This window comes from Monodelphis domestica, chromosome 7 (genome assembly GCF_027887165.1).
Source record: "Monodelphis domestica isolate mMonDom1 chromosome 7, mMonDom1.pri, whole genome shotgun sequence".
Classification (NCBI taxonomy): Eukaryota; Metazoa; Chordata; class Mammalia; order Didelphimorphia; family Didelphidae; genus Monodelphis; species Monodelphis domestica.
In genome coordinates, this window is record NC_077233.1 from 240,234,506 (window position 1) to 240,253,883 (window position 19,378).

Genomic DNA, 19,378 nt, shown 5'->3' on the forward strand with positions numbered 1-19,378 from the left:
TTATCCTCATCACAACCTTGGGAAGTGGGAGCAATTATTCATCTCATTTTATTGAAGAGGAAATTGAGGGTGAGAAAGGTGAAAAGATTTGGGTAGGGTCACCCAGCTAAGTGTTTGAAGTGAGATTTGATTTGCCATCTTCTGACTAGTTGAACTCGAGATCAGCACACTCAATGTTAGATCAGCATCTACCTGTATAAAAAGTTAAAAGAGGATATTCCAGAAGTCTTGGTTCATTTAAGAGAGAGGGCACTAGCATTGGGGATAGAAGGTTGCCAGGAAAAACATGAAGAAAAGGTGGATTCTAAGCTTCATCTTAAAGGAAAAGAGACTCCGAGGTAAGGATGATGTGCATGTTAAATTCTCTTTAGAGGAGGAATCTTGTTTTTATGGTTCTTTGTATCCCTGCTAGAAGTTAGCATTAGTTCTTAATAAATTTTTTTATTTAGTAGACTCAGTTCCTTCAGTAATGGGACATTGCTAGTGCAAAGGCACAAAGAGGAAGATGAGGAGAATGAAGCATCATGAGTTAAATCTCAGCAGGATCAAAGAGTACAGGATGTTTTGGATTGGAGAACTTGACTTTTGGATCAGAGACTTTTTTTGTTCATTAGGCATGTGGAAAGGCAAATTGCAATAAATCAAATATCACTATAAAGCAAGTCACAGGAATTTTTTAATTTCCCAATGCAAATAAAAGTTGTTTACATTATGTAGTCTTATTAAGGGTCAATAGAATTATTTATAAAAATCAGTGCACTGATTTTAAAAATACTTTTTTGCTAAAAATGCTAACCTTCTGAGCCTTCAGCAAGTCATAGTTTTTCCTTGAAGACTGCTGACAAATCAAAGGTGGTGGGGTGGCCTTGGCAATATCTTAAATAAGACACACTAATGAAATTTGCCCTGTTGATTTACTCTTCCTGGCAACCTTTAGAGGCAATTGTAAAGTTGTTAATTGGCCTAATTTCAATATCTTTGTCTCTTGGAAAATAGGGAGGCTCACAGGAGAGGGAAACAAGAAACTCTTGTTTGGCACAAGGAACATTCATTTGATTGAATTCACTGTCTTATATGGGTGCTTTGTGGTACCCCAAAACAATTACATGAAATGAAATGAAAAAGTTTGTAATATTGTGAGAATTGCCAAAATGTGTAACAGAGACATAATGTGAGCATATGCTGTTGGAAAGATAACGCTTCTGACGCTTATAGATTTGCTCCATGAAGAGTTGTCATGAACCTTCGATTTTTTAACAAATGCAATATTTGCAAAGTGCAATAAACTTGGTATGCTTGTAGACAGGGTAAGCTAATCTTTGATTCAGTAATCCTCTTTCCAGATCCTCCTATTCATAGAGTGCTATGCTAAGTCCTGTGAACATAAAAATAAAAGAAAACTTGCCTACCTTCTATGAGAATGGGGCAGAAACATGGATAAGTTTATATAGGTTAGAATGTGCTAAGGAGAAAGCAAATATTAGGGCAAAATAGGAATATTTGATGAGCATGAGATCATTTTTATCTGGGGAGAAGTCTTTCTGGAGGAGATAATCCCTAACTTTTGTCTTAAAAGGCACTAAGTCAACTAATTTGAATTTATTAAGTACCTGTTGATGCACATGCAAATGCAACAAATAAAATGATCCCTACTAAAAAGGATTTTACCTTTTTTTGGAGGAGATACATATAAGTATATACAAAATGAATAGAAAATATTTAAATTTGGAGAGAGAAAGTACCATCAGTTAGAAGAATCAAGAAGAGCTGCCTATAGAGTGTGATGCCTGAGCTGATCTTGAAGAAAAGGACTTCTTTAAGGAGCAGAGGCAAGTCAGTCGATTTGAGAAAGAGATTATAAAGAGACAAGGCCAATTTGGTTTTTTAAAATAGATGGAAAGAGGGAGTAATATGGAGATATTGACTGAAAGGGTTGAAAAACTAGATTAAGAAGAGCTTTTAAAAATCAAATTAGGGGAATTTACATTTGATCCTGGAGACTATAGGAAACCTCTGGAGTTGATGGCCCAAGACAGGGTCTTGGTTAGATCTGCTCTTAAGTAAAATTTTGGCAATAATGTGCAGGAAGGACTGGAATGGAGAGAAATGGAGAGAAATGGAGGCTAGGAGACCATTTAGGTTGTAGTAATAATCTAGTCAAGAGCTGATGAAGGATTAAACTAAGGTGATAGCTGTATGAGTAGAGAGAATATCAAATGGGGAAAAGTGGTGGTAGAAAAAGCAAGATTTGGCAATCGATTATTTATTTACAGTGAATGAGTGTGAAAAGTTAATGACAGTTGTAAAAGTGGGAGACTGGAAGGATTGTTGGAACCTCTGGAAAAGAACAGTGACTTTGAAAAGAGGGGACTGAAACTCAGGAGAGAGACTAAAGTGTTTGGTATATAATTGTATGAGTCATCTCCATACTCCAGATGATACTTAAACTAATCATGGGAGTTTATGAAATTACCAATTGTAGAAAAAAGCCCAGGACAAAAACCATGGGAAATACTCACTTATAGGGGATGTACAATGGTAAGTAACCAAAGAAAACTGGAAGATCAGGCACACAGGAAAATTGGCAGGATGATTCATTGTCATTCAAACTTTGATAGTGACCAGCAGTGTGCTGCAGCCAGGTTGAGAAGATGAAGAAGATTGAGAATAGACTGGACCCGGAGGTTTGGCAATTTAGAAGTAATTGATAACTTTGTAGAGACCAGTTTTGATTTTTTTTTTTAAGTTAAATTGCAAAGGGTTGAGAAATTCATTAGAAGGGAATCTGAGGCCAAGAGGACTGACAACTTTTTCTAGGAGTTTGAATAAGAAAGAGGAGAGAATATACTGTGGATGATAAAGTCTAGTGAAGGTTTGTGGGTTTGTTGTTGTTTGGATGAGGGAGGCTTGGGGCCTGGGTGAAGATTCTGGAGAGGTTGATTGAGGTTACAAGTTTGCCTAAGGAGAGATCATGGATAGGGGGTGAAGGAATTAGCTTTAGCAAAAAGGACTGTCTCATTGTCAGATAATGAGGGGAAGGTAAAGAGTGGAAGGTGATGTCACATGGTATTGCTCTCAAAGGATGGCAGTATAGTATAGTCAGTGTTGGACTTGGAGTCAGGAAGATCTGGCTCTTGGGACATTTACTCCATGACCCGCCTCAAGTCACTTAACCTTTCTGAACCTGTTTCTTTGTAAAATAGGGACAATAGTAGCACCTACTTCTTTGAGGTTTTTTGTGAGGAACAAATCATATAATGTATGCAAATGATGTATAAAATTAGCCATCCTCTTGCTATTCCTCACAAACTACTTTATCACAAGCTCTCAGTCCTGTCTGCTTGTAATTTACTCCCTCACCTTTTATCTCTTGCAATTCTTACCTTTCTTTAAATTTCCACTCAGGGAGTATGATCTATATGAGACCTTTCTAGATTCACTCAGCTGCTAATTCCTCTCTTGTTCTCCAAAAATATTATTTTGTACTTATTTTGTATACAGGGAGTGTGGGGTGTAATTGTTGTTTCCAGTCTTTTTTAAGGGCAGAGGCTGTTTCCTTTGGGCTTAGGAAAATACCTAAAACACTATGGGCACTTGATAAATGCTAGTTGTGGGGGCAGCTTAATGACTCGGAGTCAGGCCAAGTTCAGTTTGAACTCTGGGACTTTGGCAAGTGTCTGCTTCAATTTCCTTAACTGTAAAATGAGGATAATAGCACCTACTTCTCAGGGTTATGAGGATCAAATGAGAAGATTTGTCAAGTTCTTAGCACAGAGCCTGTAATATTGTAAGTGCTATAGAAATGCTTTTCTTCCCTTGTTTTCTAGAGTTCCTTGCAAGGCAACCCTTTTACACTTCTATTTTCCTCACCACAGCAACATTCTCAACTCTTTTTCTCTCTCCTGGAACCTTCTATGGCCCCTCCCATGGTCCCCTTACCCTTTAAATTAAGAATCTTCATTTGACAGAAAAAATTTTGTTTTTGGCCATTTGCCACGAACTCCCTCTTCTCTCCTCATATCACCCAGATGCTTCTGTCACTATCTCCCTTCTCCTTAAACTCCTGTCTCACATGAAGAGGTGGCCCTTCTCATTGCTAAGACTAATCTCTCTACATGTGCAAGTGATTCCATTCTATCTAATCTTCTCCACTCCAAGAGATTGTCATCATCACTCATTTATCTTCAATGTCTTTCTGTCTACTGGATGCTTTCCTACTGCTTACAAATATTAACAAGTCTAAACTTTTTGAGGAGGCTGACTATAATAGGTACCTCTACTTTTTCTCCTCTCTTCTTAACTCTCTACATTCTGGCTTCCAAAGTTATTAATGATGTTTTACTTGCAAAATCTTTTTCTCAATCCTCATCCTTCTTGACATCTCAACACCCTTTGACATCTTGATCACCCACTTTTCTTTGATAGTTTTTTCTCTCTAGGTTTTCATGACATCATGCTTGGGTTCTCCCTCCTTCCTGTTAGTTTGCTTCTCATTCTCAATGGATCTTCATCTAGCTTAGTGATGGCGAACCTTTTAGAGACCTAGTGCATACGGGGGAGGAAATTCCCCCATTGGATTGCTGGGCAGAGGGGCAGGTAAAGTGAGGACATTCATGAATGGGGGAGGAGAGTGACCCCAGCACTCTGCTCCCCTCCCAGCCCTGCTGCATGTGAAACACTCATTGGGCTACTGGGCAGAGGGGAGGCATGATAGAGAAGGGGAAGGGAGCAGCTCCCTCAAGTCCCTCTGCCTTTCTAGCAAGAACACTGTTGGTTGATGGCTCATGTGCCCACAAAGAGGGCTTTGTGTGCACTTTTGGCATGTGTGCCATAGGGTCGCCATCATTGATCTAGCTTATCTTCACCAAGTATCCCACAGGATTATTTTCCTGTATCCTTTTCTCCCTTTATGCTATTTTACTTGGTGATCATCATCAGCTTCCATGAATTCATCAATCTGATGAATTCATCAATGCTGATGATTCTCAGATATACTTGTCTGATCCTATCCTCTCTGTTAACCTTCAGTCCAGATCTCTTCAAATCTGACTTCAAGTCCAAATCTCAAACTGAACCAAATATCCTATGGACATCTTAGATTCAACATCCAAAGCTGTACTTGTTATTTTTTATCCTTTCTAAGCTTTCTTATTGTCAATGACTCCACCATCCTCCCATCTCCCCAATTAGAAACTTAGGTGTCATCTTTTCTACTAAAACTTTCTTGCCCCTCCAGTATCCAATCTGGTGTCATTGCCTGTCGACTTTACCTTTGTAACATCTTTGTTGTATGCTCCACCCTACTCTCCTCTGACACCCCTAACACCTTGGTACAGCCTCTTATTACCTTACTCCTTGACTATTTCAGTAGCTTCCTGCCACACAACTCCCCATTCCAGGACATCGTCCACTCAACCTCAGTGATTTTTCTATGACTCCAGTGGTTCCCTATCACCTGAAGGATCAGAGATAAAATACTTCACCAACCTTCATAGCCCCTATCCCCTGCCCTTTCCAGTCTTCTTACGCCTTTCACTTTACATTGTACTTTTTGATCCATTGATGTTCACCTTACTGTTGTTCAGACAAGTCACTTCTGTCTCCTGATTCTAGGAATTTAAATTAGTTGTTCCTCATGAATGAAGTGCCTGCTTTTCTCATCCCAGTCCCTTGACTTTCTTGACTTCCTTCAAGTACTAGCTAAAATCTCACCTATAGAGAAACCTTTCCCAATTCCTCTTTATTCTAGTGCCCTACCTCAGTTGATTATTCCTATTTTCTATATAACTGTATAAATCTCCCTGGGTATTGATGCAAACATTTTAAATAAAATATAGTCAAGGAGAATACAGCACTGGGTCACAAGGATCATACATCATGACCAAATGGGTTTTATAACTGAAATGCAGGAATAGTTCAGTATTAGGAAATTTATCAATATAGTTGACCATATTAGTAACAGAAACCACATGATTCAACAGATGCAGAAAAAGCTTCTTATAAAATATAACTCATTCCTTATAAAAATAGTGATACTTCACCTATTGTGGGAGTTATGTTCCAGAGATCCCCGTGATAGGTAAAAATCCATGAAATAGCGGCATTATACTTATTTTATTATTCTTTGATGGTAAGCATCTTCCTTAAGTTCATTGTCAGAATCCTTAAAAGATGCAGAAAGTTTGGGTGCCATAGGACTTGAAATAAATTCAAACCTTGACAAAAACTTGACAAAAACACAACACCACAGAGCAACACTACACACAGCAATCAGATGTTGATATGAAGTGGACAAGGAGAGATGCTGAACATATGAGCACAATGCAGGAGAGCAAACAGACCAATGCTACAGTCCCTGAGCCAATCAGTGCCCAGGATAAAGAACATATTGCTGTGGTTGGTCGCTTTTCATTCCATCAGCCAATAATATTCATGTATAATCTCACATTGACAAACTTGCACAAGTGGTAGTGACATACTGCATTTCCATTGTGTACAGTATGGTATTCATCCTCAAAATCCTGTGACATAGAGAAAATTTCACAATACAGAAAAAAATAACCTGCAAAACCTATGAAGCTGTGATAAGTGAACTGCTATATAGTGAAGTATGGCTGTACTAGAAAACATTGTAATAAAGAGAGCTTTCTTCAAAATGATAAATCGCCTCTTATCTAAAACCACCAGCAGTCATTATCTGTGTCCATTATCACCATTGTGATTCAATATTGTCTTAGAAATGCTAGTTATAGGGGGCAGCTGGGTAGCTCAGTGGATTGAGAACCAGACCTAGAGATGGGAGGTCCTAGGTTCAAATATGACCTCAGACACTTCCCAGCTGTGTGACCCTGGGCAAGTCACTTGACCCCCATTGCCTAGCCCTTACCACTCTTCTGCCTTGGAGCCAATACACAGTATTGACTCCAAGAGGAAGGAAAGGGTTTCAAACAAACAAACAAACAAAAAACCCCAAAAGAAATGCTAGTTATAGCAATAAGAGAAGATTAAATCAAAGGAATCAGAATAGGCAGTTAGGAAACTAAGCTATCACTCTTTGCAGATGATATGATAGTATACATAGAGAATCCTGAGAGCCAACCAAAAAATTTTAATTGAAACAATAACAACTTTAAACCCACATAAATCTTTGACGTTTCTTTTTAATGTCAACAAAGTCCAACAGATATATTCCATTTAAAATAACTGTACACAATATAAAATACATGAGGTCTCCCTACCAAAACAAACCTTAGAACTATACGAACACAGCTACAAAACACTTTTCACATATAAAGCCAGGCCTAAACAATTATATAACTTTGTATATAACTATTTGCACATTGTCTTCCCTATTAGACTGAGTGGTCTTTTATATTTCTTTCTATGACCAGCACTTAACACAGTGCCTAGCACATAGTAGGCACTTAATAAATATCCTGATACCATGCAGCGCCAGTAAGTTTTAGTATTCTTCAAGAAGTGAGACTTGAATCTAGATCTTTCTGTTACTATGGCCAGTTTCCCATTTACTAATCCACAGTGCCTCCTATGTGCCATAATAGAAAGGTGAATAATTGATTTTATGTGCATAAAAATAATTGATGTTTTATGGCATAGAGTTTTGAGTAAAAGTTTATTGCCATCTCGATATGCAATATTTTATTTATGCTTTCTAATTTTCACTTTCTTCCCAATCTTTGATTATCTTTTAGGGGCTATATAGTTGAATTTTAATTAGAGTTTCCTTGAGGTCTTTTAACAAAAGGGGAGATACTTATCTTTATGGTACAATTTGAGTATAATCCTGTCCAGACAAGAAAGTTGTATCTTTTGCAAGATTTTAATTTCTAAACCTTTTCATTAGGTTAACAGTATTAGGAGGTGGCATGCTTTTTGTTGTATAGAAGAATATAAGAAACATTTAAAAGTGTCTGGGAATTTCAGATCTCTACTAAAATTCCCTTTGTACTATGGGAGTGACTCTGTTCTCATAACTGATTCTGTGTATTAAAAATTCTTATAGTTCCTGCAAAGCTGGAGAAGCTTTGAGTATGAATTCAGTGAGTGACTCAGCTCTCTGAGTTTGGAGAAATTGGTCACATCTCTCAGTGACTCCCTTTTAGAGCTATTTGTGTCAGGGGAGGGAAGACCTACACTGATGAAATTTCAGACCCCAGGTATAAAGAACTTCAGAAGTCTTAGAAGTTTTAGGTTGGCTACCTTAACTCTTAGTAGATTCACAGATTAGAAATAGATTATATTTTGTCATGTTTTATATAATATTTGTCATGTTTAACATAAAGTATGCAGTCTTTTCAGAGATCATATTCCTAGAGTAGAACTGTCCATATGAAACATTAGTAGATATAGCCATCAGTTTTGCTTAATTTTTCCTTACGGAGGAAGGAATGTATATCTGTAATGACCAAATCAAAGTCAACAAAATTTCTTTCAAATGCTACTGAACATTACAGTATTTAAAATGAAGAAAGTGCAGTGTTAAAGCATACTTGGGGGAAATCTTGTATAATCTCTTTGAAAAACTACTTATATAAAATATGTAGAGTTCCCTAATGATATAGCAGCATTGCAAAACTACCTCATATTGTCTTAGGCAAAACTTGTGATTTTTTTTTTCTGTCCTCGGGCTCATCTTTATTTCATTTTTCCTTCTAAACAAAGAATCCCTTACTTCAAGTGTGCATTGCTCAGAGAAAGAAAGAGAAATTCCATTTAAAATAACTAGACAACATAGGGAACTATGTTAAATTTATACAAATATAAGACATTCCCCAATTGAAAAATGTTCAAAGGATAGGAACAACCAATTTTCAGATGAAGAAATCAAAGCTATCAATAATCAGGTGAAAAAATTCTAAATCACTTTTGATTAGGGAAACATATATTAAAACAACTCTGAGGAAATACTTCACACCTATCAGATTGGCCAGTTGACCAGTAAAGGAAAGTGATATATATGCTGGAGGGGATATGGCAAAATTGGGACATGTGTGCATTCTTGGTGAAGTTTTTTGAATTGATCCAGTCATTCTGCTGGGCAATTCGTAACTATGCCCACAGGCATACAGTAGTAATACCACTAATAGGTCTCTATACCAAAGAGATCAAGAAAAGGGTAAAGGACCTACTTGTACAAAATTATTTATAGCAACCTTTTTTGTGGTGGCAAAGAATAGGAAATTAAGGGGATATTCATCAATTAAGGAATGGCTGAACAAATTGTGGTATATGTTGGTGATGGAATACTATTGTGTTGTAAGAAGTGATGAATAAGATATCAGAAATAGCTAGAAAGACATGAACTGATGCAGAGTGAAATAATCAGAACCAGGAGAACATTGTATATGGTAACAGCAATATTGTGAAATGATCAACTGTGAAAAACTCTGCTACTCGCAGCAATATGATAATCCAGGACAATTCTGAGGGACTTATGACAAAGAATGCTATCCATCTCCATAGAAAGAAAGAATTGTTGGAGAGTCAGAATGCAGATCAAATTATACCATTTTTCCCTTTGGGCTTTTATTTTGGGGTTTTAGTTTTATATGATTATTCTCTTACAATAGTGAATGATATGGAGATATATTTTGCATGATAATACATGTATAACCCAGATCAAAATTGCATACCATCTCTGGGAAGGAGGAAGAAAGAGAGTGAGTGAGGGAGACGATTTGGGTCATATAACTTCAGAACACTTATGTGGAAAGTTGTTATTCATATAAATCTTGGACTTTCAGTTTTTGTTTTTGTTTTTGTTTTTTTACATTATTTCCCCACATTGGAGATATGAGGCAGAAGCTTTTCCCCTCAGCACAATTTGTAACCAGCTTTTAAAAGTTTTTATAAAAAATACATGATTTAAAATTATTTTTCTCAAGTTCAAAAATTACTATTTGAAATTTGTCTCATGCATTATGAAGTTCATTTCATGACCGATCATTAATGTTTACTGTAACCAGGGTGTTGTGGAGATTTGAATTCTTAGTTGAAATACATGGCTCAGATATGAAGGATGGTAAACTTGTGCAGGAAGAGTTCTTTTTTTACCTGGGCCCTTTCTAGCTCCCTTTCGCTCCCTTTAGGGCTTCACATTCAGTTCTTTTATTTACATTTTCAGTACTTGGATTTAGTTCCTAATTTGCAGTCCTTGAAATCCTTGTGTGTGTGTGTGTGTACACATGTATAATACATCTTACATAGATATAGATATATACAATATGTAAATGTATAACACCTGAATATACACATAATGTATAGTTATTTTAATATGGCTTATTTCCTTTATAATGAATATTTTTATGCATTTAATAATAATATTCTGAGAAGTGATCCATAGGTTTCAACAGATTTTCATGACATGAAAAAGGTTAAGAAACTCCTTTAAATAGGTACTTTTTAAAGAACACCTACTTAATGGTTCCATCTTGTTCCTTGCTATTACAGTACCCCATCACCCCCCCCCAAATCCCAAATCCAGCAAAAGATCTTGACTGCATTATTTTAAAAATAATAATATGATCATATATCCCTGATATTTTATAGTCATTTGTTTCATTTAAATGGAAGACCTAATCCTTTTTTGTAAAGGGAATTTTTAACATTCCCTTTGTTTTAACTTAATCAGGTACTTGGAATTCCCTTCCCTTTTAATTTAATCAGTCAGGAACTTGATCGTTTATCATTGATTGCAAGTACAGAGAAAGAAAGTTCACACCTTCAGAGACAGGAAATTGATCCCACAAGCCCTGCCCTCTTGAGCAGTGCCAGACAAATTTAAGAACTATGATTGGTTCCTGAGGTATGACATGGGAGAGCCTATGGGTGGAGAAAACTGCATATAAGCAGGGATTCAGCCTCAGCCACTTCTCAGACTCTCTCTTGGGCTGGTGGCCCTTGCTGAAGGGACTTTCAGACTCAGATTCCTATTTCTGCATTGTTGACTTGAGCTGAAGAGACTCTTGTTTGACACAGTCTTGACTTGTGACTTGGACCTGAAGGGAGTCGCTCTCTGGGGACTCTTGCTGAAGAGACTTCTGTGCTCTTCTGACTGGAGATTGAAACTTTGTCAGGGTTGAACTGGATTTCATTGAATTGGCAATTAGGGTATTTAGCTAGACAATTCTCTACTTCGTTTTACTATCTACTTTGATTAAGCTAAATTGTTAAAGCTACTAACTGACTTATAATTATTACAATTTGGTGACCAACCCCTTTTTAACTATTACAATTTTGGCTGACCAAAAAGGTTTGATGAGTACTCTCATTTTCTTCAGTTTTCTTCACTTTTTACTCTCTTTAAAACAATCCTTAAGTTTGTTAGTAGCTAAATCTGGAGTTTGGAGTTTTTACTCCTGAATTGGTAGAGCAGTTTGAAATAGAAAGGCAGATTAGCCTCACATCTATAGCTATTGGTCTGATACTGTAAAGCCCTTTGGAAGCACCTTGTTTCTCCTACACAGAGGGTAAGTTCTAAATGCCCTTTTCCCTTAAACTGAGAACAGTAACTGGCCATTGATTGCTGTTGCCTGGTAAGCTGGTGGGTTTTTGTTTGTTTGTTTGTTTTGGTTTTTAGCAACAATCAGCTGCTTCACCTGGTGAGATGCTTCCATACCCCACAAGTCCCAAGCTACTATCTTGCAGCCCAGAACACCAGATTGGTGAGAGAGAGAGAGGTTAAAAAGTTTAGCTTAGTTTTCTCTCTTTTTTTTTTTATCAGATGGTGTTAAGTATTGGAGGAATTTAACAAGCTCAGCTCCCTCCCCCCCCTTTTTTTTCTCTTGCCCCCCAAAAGAGCCAGGTTTTGGAAATTAAACTCTGGTTTCCTGACCTAAAAACCAGGTGTAACCCAAATCTCCCTAGTTTCTAGCCTTTAAAGAAGAGTATTTTGCTCCTGGGAGTCAGTTTTTCTTTTTTTAAGACCCTTTCTGAGTCCCCACCTGCTTCTGGCATTAGCTTAAGTGGGAGGGTAAAACATTGGGAAGAGCAGCAGCAAGATAGCTAAAGCTGCTCCCTTGACTCTGCAAAGTATTTCAGGGCCTACTAAAGGCAAAATCCCAGCAGGAGACCCTGGTCAGTCTGTGCTCTCCACCCAAGCTTTTTGAATCCCCAGACCAGTTTTTTCTCTGCCTTTTGCACTCCCAGGCCAGTCCAATGAAGCAGCTCCTGGCTCATGGGGAAGAACATGGCTAATGGCTTTTTTATTGGGTTGGGGGGAGTAAAGAACTCTTCACACCCTCTTAGGTAAATTCAGGCATTCAGGCTGTACCCTGAGGGGTTTATCTACAAGGAAGTGTGCTTTATTTTGCCATAAATAAAAAGTCTTGACTTTTTCTTGTTTTCCCTCCTAAATTTGACCTCAAGTCAAGGCTTTTGGCTGGTCTCCATCTACACCATTTTTTGTTCCCTTCCTAGTCTTTACAATATCCCACCCTCTAACCTTGTGAGACCCTCTCTTCTAGCCAATACATTCTAGGGAAGCACCACCTACAGACAGGAAGTAAAACTGCAAGCAATTTAATAATAACTTTAAAAATAAATAAGACTACTGAAATCATGCTGGAAATCATGTCCCACATAGTGAAAGTGCAGCTTCCCACCTATCTCAAACAGCTCCTGTTCTAGGAGAACATTACGGAGCTCACAGTTTCAGTAACGTTTCTGGGAGTACTTATACTGATAGAATACTTTGCAGTTAACCCATTCCTCCCCAAGAAAAAACAACGGAAAGGTAGCTTGATTAATCTTAAGACTCAGAAGGGAAATCCACCTCCCAACCCCCACTAGCTAAGCCTATTCTATCTCTATCTCTGCCCATCCCTGTCTGATTCATTTCTCTAGCTCTGCCCAATCCATTTCCCATCTTGTTCCAAACTATCTCTTGCTCTGGCCAAACCATCTCTCCCCCAGCTGACCCATCTCTCTCCTTGTCTCTACCACTCCTTCCCCCTCCCCTCACCCACTCCATTGCAGCCCAAACAACAACCCAAGCAGCAGTAATCAAAGATAATTCAATTAAATTTCTATTCCCCCAAGGGAAGTTTCCACTTGTAATAGTGGGGACTTAGGAAACATTAGGCTTTTCTCCACAAGATATTGAGAGATTCAAAGGGGAAGAAAAAAAGCCCTCATTTGAAGATGAGCCCCATTGTAGTCATAAATAAGTTTTAAAATATTTACTGCACTTATAATTCTTTTGTTAATCAGGCCCAGGGAAAAGAAGCAATTCATTGGCTACATGAAGACCCTAAATTGGACCCGAATGTAGAGAGAGATATTACTTAAAACTATGTCAGACTAGGAATGGATTACTAAAAGCAATGAGAGTTTGCTCTGATAGGCCTGGTACATGGACTACATTTGAAAATCTAAAACAGAAGATGATGAAAACCCCTCTCAGTTTATGGATAGACTTATTGAGTTGGGAAGCAGATATATAGACCTAGATCTTTCCAGGGAAAGAGAATGTTAGACAAATCAGGAGACAATTAAAAAACAAAAACAAACCATTTGTAAGGTGGTTAAGAACTATTTTAAGACTAACTGCCCAAACTGGGCTAATATGGATCTCAAGGAATTAAAAAGAATGGCAGTTTATGTTTTTGATGGACATGAAAAGAAAGATGAAGAGAGAACACTGACTTTTTGGAGACATTAAAGAAGGAAATAAAAGCATTAACTAAAAAAGTTGAAAAAGCAACTTCTTCAAATCAAGGAGTGACCATAGCCCCTTTGTAGGAATCCACAAAGCAACAACTAGCATGTTCTTTTTGGGGAAAGATGGGTCATGTAATTATGAACTGTAGGAAAAGGAATCAGGAAAATAGAAATAGAAGCTTTAAGAATAATAACAATAATAGGAACTCGTAAGAATAGTAATATTGAATGAGGAAAATCACAGCTCACATCAAAACATCCAGTATGGAGTTTGTTCTCACTACTCAGTGTGGAAACGCCCCTCAGTATGGGGCACCCCAGAGGTGTTATCTTCAGATGGTATTATCTTCAGTCCAGTCATTGGAGGAGGGAGGATTTCTCCTAGGGCTTGGTAACCTCTGGATATTTTTATATTTGAAACAGTTAGCTTACTCTACCCTTCCACCAGGATGGTAATCTAGGTTCTTGGTGGCATTTCTAGACCCAGAACGTTTTCATCAACAGTACAGAGATTTTTCTGAGCTCTCTTGCCAAATTTTGGAATAATGGCAGTAATAGACACTGTTAGCTTATGTAAATCAATCTGGAGAACTTGTGACAAATATCCATGAGCTTCAAAGGCTTTTAAATGACACACAGCAAGTGGCTCTATAGACTCATGTGCATTTTACTGATAGCTGGCGGAACCTCTCATGATTGCAAGGAACGGGTTTGTTTTCAGTTGTCATCAACACTGATTAACTATGTCCTGTCACATGCAATTGTCTTTATTTGTACCCTACTCCTATGACTTGACTGAAATTATACCATTATAAAAGTCCATAGATAAGTTGGACACTGTTTTGACTAACACATTAAATTCCTGAATTTTTTATTGCTTTTCTTTTTATTTGCAATAGAATATTTAAGTTTTTTCTCATTTTTTGTACTTGAAATCAGTATTAATGTAATGGTTTTTTATTTTGAAGGATAAGTTAAAAATATCTATTAGCCCTAATACCTATGCATACCCAAAAGCTTTAGACTATGGAAATCTGCCATTGATTAAGTATTATGGAACTTTTATTAATTATATCTGATTCCAGAAGAAGGGATCACAAAAGAGCCACTGTATAGTGCCAAGAAATACAAGATCAAGGAGACCAACAATCCCTGTGGGATTGATGAGGATTTGTGCCAAGACAGAGGACTTGTTTTGAGGTTCGAGAAAGCAGCTGTTTGACAATTTCAGATGCTGAACTTTCCCGTGCCTGAGTTGCTACAAGTACCTTAGTTTGGCTTTCATTTTGGCTCCCCTGTCCCTGAGATTGAAGGTAAAATCAGACTAGGGAATCACATATTTCCCTTTTACCTCAAATCTAGTCCCTTTCCTTATAGTATGGCAATTTTCTATAGTCTTGACTGCCAGTGGGTAAGTGCTATATTGCTGCAATTGTCCTGCAGACTTGTAGGACATAAATCATTTTAATTGAGTCTTGCTAGTGATTCAGGGACCTGTTATGGGATTCACTCTTTTTTATTCATAATTTTATATACATAAAATTGTTATATATTTTTTTCCAAAATTTAATTTTTTCTAATTTTTTTGTGTTTTTGGTTTTCTTTTGACAATTGATTCATATACCCATAACTTAGCCATGTATCCTGGGGCAATGCTAGTGTTGCTCAACACCATCCTTAGGGAGGGATTGTATAATCATTCTAAAATCCAAGGTTTGAAATCTTTCGAAAAATTTCAGGAAAAGAAACTCGCCAACACTCCAAATCAAGAAAGTGGGTCTTTTGAAGAAGGTACTATAAGGAAGCCTAAGGAAACCACATATTGCATCAAAAGATCCAGAATTAATTTTGGCATATAATGAACTGAACTGAAGGGGGTTGAACATATCATTTATTCTGAATGTAACTCTTATGCCAAAGGGGAATGCCCCCAATTCATTGGCTTTTTGTCAATGCGTCTATCAATCATTGTTTCTGTTTTTCTTCTCTTTTATTTCCCTCTTATTCCCATATTGCTGTAATTTCCCCTTAGAAAGTGCAATATTTTATACACTTCTATTAAGAGAATCTTTAGAGGTATAAGCTGGTTATTTGAAATGATTCATTGGGAAAACTAGGCATGTTAATCTCCTGAAACCCTCAGTTGGGGAGATTTCAACATGCTATGTCTCCCAAAAGAATCACAGGGAGAATTGTGGAAAGGGAATTAACACTCCCTGTTTTAACTTAATCAGGGACTTGGAAGTCCTCTTCCTTTTAATTTAATCAGTCAAGAACTTAAAGATTCTTTATTATTGATAGCAAGTACAAAGAAAGTAAGTTCATATCCTCAGAGACAGGAAATTGATCCCATAGGCCTTGCCTTCCTGGGCAGTGCCAGATAAATTAAGGAACTATGATTGGTTCCTGAGGTATGACATGGGAGAGTCTATGGGTGGAGAAAACTTTATATAAGCAGTGACCAGACACTTCTCAGACTCTCTCTTGAGCTGGTGGCCTTTGCTGAAGGGCCTCTTGGACTCAGATTCAGATTCCTACATTGTTGACTTAAGCTGAAGAGACTCTTGCTTGCCGACACAGTCTAGCGTTGTTAGGGGTGAGGTGGATTTCATTGGATTGGCAATTAGGTTATTTAGCTAGGCAACTCTACCTCCTTCCTACATTTCCCTCATGTTACTATCTCTATTTTAATTAAACTAAAATGTTAAAGCTACTAAGAGACTCATAGTTTTAATTGAAATTATTACAATTTGGTGTCGATCCCCTTTTTACTATTACAATTAATCAATTTCATGACTAGTCTTAATTTTCCTACTCGATCAATAGTTATTTTGTTTTTGGTAACTAAACTAATAATAGGAATTGTTTAATTCATTTGAGAGGATATATTTTGATTAGCTGGTGGGATTCTGCCTATTATACTCTCACCTAGCAGAAATGATTGCAAATTGTTTCTTACAAATTTTGACTAAAATTCAGTTTTCTTCCATTCTGTGAATCATAGATCAACATAATCTCCAAAGAATCTAAATGCAGTGTAGAAAAGTGGGGTGATTAATTGACTTTACACCCATGAGTTTACAGAGCTAGTAGCCTAATGTTATTGATAACTTTCATATGAGAAGTGATGATACAAGGACATGTAATACTGGAAGAAGCGAGGTAATAAGAGTAGTAAGGGACAAACATCTCAAATTCTGTGCTGGTATCCAGAAAATATTTATTAGATCCTTAATGTGAAGAATTATGGGTGAAAATTGAGCAAGATAAGAAGACTTGGGTGAGCTTTAGTCTGTATTAGTAGAAATATCCACTTCTGTGAGGTCATAACCATTGAAATAAAATCTGCTGAATTCAGTAGTTCTGGTTTTAAGTAAAGATAAAGGATATAGCACCAATCTGTCTCATCATGGTTAGTGAATAAATGAAATCTATGATTGATCTGATATGTCTGTAATGGCAGACTTATGTCATGGATGCCAAAAATGGCATGCAGAGCTCTCTCTCTAGGTTCTCTGCTGCCCCCCTTCCCCCCTCCCCCCCCCCCCCCCCGCCCCCCTTCCACAGTTCCTTACTAGGCTAGAAAGGCAAAGGGACTCATATCACCCACCCCTCTGCCTTAGAACCACAATGGGAGTGCTTAGGGGATAAAGTGGATGGCTCACAGGTAGCAGAGTTGGAGGGGAGCTAAGAGCTCAGGCCACTCCTCCCCCTCTCCCCCCCCCCCCCCAACAGGACGTCCTAGGTTCAAATCTGGCCTCAGACACTTCCCAGCTGTGTGACCCTGGGCAAGTTACTTGACCCCCATTGCCTAGCCCTTACCACTCTTCTGCCTTGGAGCCAGTACACAGTATTGACTCCAAGACGGAAGGTAAGGGTTTAAAAAAGGGGGTGGGGGGAGGGCAGCTGGGTAGCTCAGTGGATTGAGAGCCAGGCCTAGAGATGGGAGGTCCTAGGTTCAAATCTGGCCTCAGACACTTCCCAGCTGTGTGACCCTGGGCAAGTCACTTGACCCCCATGGGGGACAGACAGGGTACACTCTGCACTTGGTGGTGGTGGGGGTCTGGCATTCTACTCTGTCTCTAAAAAGTTCACAATCAAACATTTTCCCTGAGCAGATAACAGATAGTAAGACTGATTGATTGCCTGGTAAGCTTTTTTCTTTTTTTTTTTTAGGAATGAACAGTGAATAGCATATTCCTAGAGAGTATAGCAAAAGAAAATATGATACAGAGTTTACACAACTGATTTGACTTTTGATCTTAAACAGGCTTATAATTTGTAATCCAATAAACATTGATATAAAACTGTCTTCTGCTACTCTTTGAAAACCATTTGATGGCAGAATGGCATAACAATGAAACCAGTAGATTTAGAATCAGAAAATATAGGTTCAAATCTTGTCTCTACTGCTTAATAGCTTCTTTGTTAGAAAAATCTTGTAGAAAGAATGGGTTGGGCTAGAAAACCTCTAATAATCCTCTTGGCTTTAAACCTGTAGTTCCTATCATGGATAAAATAAAATGATTGAAATTTTTAAAGTCTTTTTTTTCTACTTTTAAATCTTTTCTTTTAAGTAAAAGGAAAACAGTATATCTTGGTTTAAGTTGATAACCACAACATGAAATGCAGAAAGCTTTTAAAATATACATGATGGGCATAGAGGAAATCTGATTTTTGACTATTGTGGAGGAAAAATAACAAATGAAACAAGCATGAGCTAAAAATAAGGTGGGTACAGGGGAGAAGAGAACCACATGAAGAAAACAATAGTATAAGTAGGACAGGAAATTTTCAAAGAGAAAGTAGTATTTGTGTCAGACTGAATATCTGTTGTCTTCCCTTTTACTTATCTGTACAAAGAATGGGTAAGGCTAGAAAACCTCTTAATGACCCCTTCCAGCTTTATACCTATCTTAATTATGGATAGAATGAAATGACTAAATTTTTTTAAGTCTTTAAAAAAACCCTTTTAAATCTTTACTTCAAGTAAAAGGGAACAGTGTAACTTGGTTATGATAGCCTTAACACGAAACACAGAAAGCTTTTTTTATGTACATAATGATTGCTGATTACTGTAGAAGAAAGATAAGTGAGAAAAGCATGAAATAAAAGTAAACATTGTGGGGGCAGGGAAGAAGAGAACCACAGTGAGGGGGTGGGGAAGCATAGTTAAGGAAGAGAGGAAATTTAAAAGGAAAAAGAGTATTTGTGGCATCATAGAACTAGAAGAAATCCTTGTGATTGATCAGATAGATGAAACACAAAATAGGAAACTGAGGCTTGGAGGGAGGATGATTTTTCTCTTTGTTACATAAATGCTAGATAGAACTGGGATTTGAATCCCAATATTCTGACTCCACATCTAGTATTCTAATTATTATTTCATTTTCATAAGTCTTGTTTCTGACTTTGATAATCTAATGGTTTCATAATAGTCGTCTTGGTTGGTTTACCTCTTGAGAATGTTAGTCATGTTATAATAATAAATCCTGTCAGCCAGGGTTGAGATGAATAAAGAAACAATAAGCAGCAGTGCAGGCAAAATCCTCCTACAGTATCAGATAGAAATTCCTCTTGTAACAGGTAGGCAAACTATGAGGGAAAGCTTTTTGGGGGAGGGAAAATATCCTAGGCAGTCCACCAAATTAACTAAAAGACAAATTCTGGGTCCTAGCAGTTAATATAAAGTAATCCA

The 19,378-nt window shown here is 37.5% G+C and overlaps 1 protein-coding gene across 2 annotated transcripts in view; it reads left to right on the forward strand.

Annotated features, from left to right (window-relative positions):
• The window catches only part of TOPORS (TOP1 binding arginine/serine rich protein, E3 ubiquitin ligase), a 31,770-nt gene that overhangs the window by 3,638 nt on the left and 8,754 nt on the right, over positions 1 to 19,378 (forward strand). The window lies entirely within an intron of this gene.